Here is a 3,843-nt window from a genome sequence, read left to right as displayed (position 1 = left end):
TCTGTGTCTCCCTCTCTCTCTCTCTCTCTCTCTGCCCCTCCCCCACTTGTGCGCACGCGCGCGGGCTCTCTCTCTCTCTCTCTCTCTCTCTCTCTCAAAAATAAACATTAAAAAAATTAATAAAAAAAGAAAACTGAAACAAGAGGAGAAACAAGGCAGTCTTTTTTTTTTTTTTTCCAACGTTTTTTTTATTTTTGGGACAGAGAGAGACAGAGCATGAACGGGGGAGGAGCAGAGAGAGAGGGAGACACAGAATCGGAAACAGGCTCCAGGCTCTGAGCCATCAGCCCAGAGCCTGATGCGGGGCTCGAACTCACGGACCACGAGATCGTGACCTGGCTGAAGTCGGACGCTTAACCGACTGCGCCACCCAGGCGCCCCATGGGCAGTCTTATTTCCATTAAATTTAATCATTTAAATGTTATAAATAGCAACTAACCCAGAAAAAGCAGTAATAGAAACTACTATTAAGTGTTTATTAAGATCGTATGCTGTCTATCATTTAACTCTCCAATGATGCTATGAGTCAAGCACTCTCATAATCGCTATTTCACAAATAGAAAACTGATGCTTAGAAGGATTAAGTAATTTGCCCAGAGTCATACAACCAGTGAATAGGTTAACTGACATTCACACCCAGGTCCTGCTTCCCTTATAAAGGCAGAGCTAAAGTAACCCCATCTACTTATTTTCTCTATCTTTCTCCTGAATAGGATAAACAGACTTGACAATGTTTTTGTATATATAGTACTTTAAGAAGATGCTAAAAGATCACAAAATCGTTTTTTCCAACTGTTTTGTTTCAAGTTTTAAGAGCAGTCAATTAACATACGCAGTCCCTTTCATTCAGCCAAGACAGAAGATTCTCCATTCAGAAGTTTGTATTCAATCTCAGCCAATTCAAGCCTTAAAAGCGACCACTTTCTCATATCTTCCCACCCAAGTTTGTACCAGCTACCTTCTTTACCACAAAACAGTTAAATAACTTTTTCCTTGGGTTCTATATTGTACTTACCAACTTATCAAGTGCTACTCTAAGTGGAAATGCAGTTATCACTCTGGTCTAGGTACAAAGATGGATAGATTTAAATAAACTAAAAAACAAAACAAAACTTTAAGAAAGCAAAGTTACACACACAAAAAAAGGCAATGATGCCTGCCAGTCCAAAATGGTTTTACGGTGAAGCTAAGACCAATTTTGAAGTTAAATTTCTTCTTAAACCTAAACATAAGAACAAAAACTATAAAACACTTAGAAGAAAACTCAGGGGTGGATCTTCATGACCATGCCAGGCAATGGTTTCTTAGATACGACATGAAAGCATAAGCAACCAAAGAAAAAACAGATGAATCAGAGTGCATAAAAATTTAAAACTTTTGTATTTCAAAGCACCTTATCAAGAAAGTAAACAGATTAACACACAAAATGGGAGAAAATATTTGCAAATCACATATCTGACAAAGGTCTACTACCCATAATATATAAAGAACTACAACTCAACAAGAAAAAGAGAAATAACCCAATTGTAAAAATGGGCAAAGGATCTGAATAGACATTTCTCCAAAGATATAAAAATGGCCAATAAGCATATGAAAAGACACTCAACACCATTAGCCATCAGGGAAATACAAATCAAAACCACAATGAAATATCACTTTATACTCATTAGGAAGGCTAAAATCAAAAAGAAGACAGTAAGGAGGGTTGGCCAGGATGTGAGAAACAAGAACACTCAAACATTGTTGCTGGGAATGTAAAATGGTGCATCCTCTTTGGAAAAGTTTGGCAGTTTCTCAAGAAGTTAAACATAGAGTTACTCTATGATCCAGCAATTCCACTCCTATGTATATACCCAAGAAAACTGAAAACATATGTTCACTCAAAAACTCATACATGAATTTTCACAGCAGCAATATCCATAATAACTAAAAAGTGAAAACAAATGTCCATCAACTTATGAACTGATGGATAAAACAAAATGTGATAGATCCACCTATAAGTGTAATATTATTCAACCATAAAAGGGAGTACTGATACATACTACAAGATGGATGAACCCTGAAAACATTATTCTGAAGGAAAGAAGCCAGACCAAAAAGAGCATATATCAAATGATTCCACTTGTATGAAATGTCCAGAACAGGCAAATCCACAGAGACAGAAAGAAGATGTTAGTGGTTGCCAGGATCTGGGAAAAGTGAATGGGGAGTGACTGCTAAGATGTATGGGGTTCCATTTTGGAGTGATGAAAATATTCTGGTAATTCAAGAATTCAGTGATGGTGGATGCACGACCTTGTGAATATACTAAAAACCACTGAAAGGGTGAATTTTATTATACATGAATTACATCTCAATTTTTTAAAAAATTCACTCTTAATATTGTAAGGGAGGAAAAATTTTTCCTTGATCCTCTTAGGGTCCCTGGCTGAGTCTGAAATTTTAAACTGACAAAGATAGACTAACAACAGAAAAGCATACACATTTAATAAAAGTTTTACGTGACATGAAAGCCTTCATAAGGAAATGAAGACCCAAAGAAACAGTTAGAGCTACGTACTTTTATGCTATGTTTGAGGAAGAGTGGACAGCTGTGAAGGAATATGATACGGTAAAGACTATGTGGCAATTGTAGTAAACTAGGGGGAAACAGAGCAAGCAAGGCCTGTTTGCTTAGATTCCTCTCAATATCCTTTTGTCTTAAATTCCTCAAGGTATAGGGAGGGAGGGAGGGAAGGCAACTCTCACAAGATTTTATGGTCTGTTTCAGAGAAGGGTAAGATGGGGAGGTCAAAGAGACCTTCCTGCTCCTGTTGTTTTCTTAAACTCCCTCAGCTTAAAATATATAATATGCCAAGATGCTACATCTTGGGGTAGCATGCCCTGAACCCCCATCTATCAGCTTCTCACTACGGTTTAATCCAGTAGTAATTGGGATTTCCTCCTAGCCTATCTTTCATAAAGTGAAACCTTTTCAAAATCCTGTTGACATCTGTCTCACTAGCAAGCACACAAATGTACTGAAAGAATATCCACTCACAAATATGGTTTATTTTCTTGCAGAGTCTAGCTGGTTCAGTCGGAAGAGCATGCACTCCTGATCTTGGGGTTGTGAGTTTGAGCCCCATGTTGGGTGTAGAGATTATATAAATACATTAAACTTAAAAAAAAAAAAAAGTTTACTTTCTTCTGGAGAGATAAGTGAGTAAGGTTATGTGAATGCTAAAACTACTGTATTGAGAAATTCATTGAGGTATGCAAAAACATTGGGCAGCATTAAAAAAAAAAGTTGCTGAACAAGAACCTATCACTTCCTTAAAAGAATATCCAGTCTATGTACAAAGCCTGAAGTAGAAACATGCACCTGTCCAATAAAAAACAAAAACAAGAGTCACACTTGTTAACCCCTTCTCTCCCACAGCACCAAGTAATAGAACACTACACCTTTTTATTTTTTTAACAACAAAAAAAATTTTTTTAATGTGTATTCATTTTTTGAGAGACAGAGCGTGAGTGGGGGAGGGGCAGAGACAGAGGGAGACACAGAATTCAAAGCAGGCTCTATGCTCTGAGCTGTCAGCACAGAGCCTGACAAGGGGCTAGAACCCACGGACCATGAGATCATGACCTGAGCCAAAGTCGGACCCTTAACCAACTGAGCCACCCAGGTGCCCCACCACTATACCTTTTTAAGCCCACTATTATTTTCAAGAAGATAGTAAGATACAAATAATGTCAATAGCAGAGGGCATTTGAAAAACTTAATGCCAAGAAAAGGCATTATTGTTTTGAAACTAATTTTAAAATTCTCTGATGCCATTTTCCTAAAGAAATAAAATGGTT

The 3,843-nt window shown here is 37.4% G+C and overlaps 1 protein-coding gene across 1 annotated transcript in view; it reads right to left on the bottom strand.

Annotated features, from left to right (window-relative positions):
- The window catches only part of NEMP1 (nuclear envelope integral membrane protein 1), an 18,622-nt gene that overhangs the window by 9,274 nt on the left and 5,505 nt on the right, over positions 1-3,843 (bottom strand). The gene's annotated exons all lie outside the window — the stretch shown is intronic.

This window comes from Herpailurus yagouaroundi, unplaced genomic scaffold (genome assembly GCF_014898765.1).
Source record: "Herpailurus yagouaroundi ecotype Mexico unplaced genomic scaffold, PumYag 182, whole genome shotgun sequence".
Taxonomy (NCBI): Eukaryota; Metazoa; Chordata; class Mammalia; order Carnivora; family Felidae; genus Herpailurus; species Herpailurus yagouaroundi.
The sequence above is the reverse complement of the archived record's forward strand: the minus strand, read 5'-3'. Positions and strand labels throughout refer to the sequence as shown.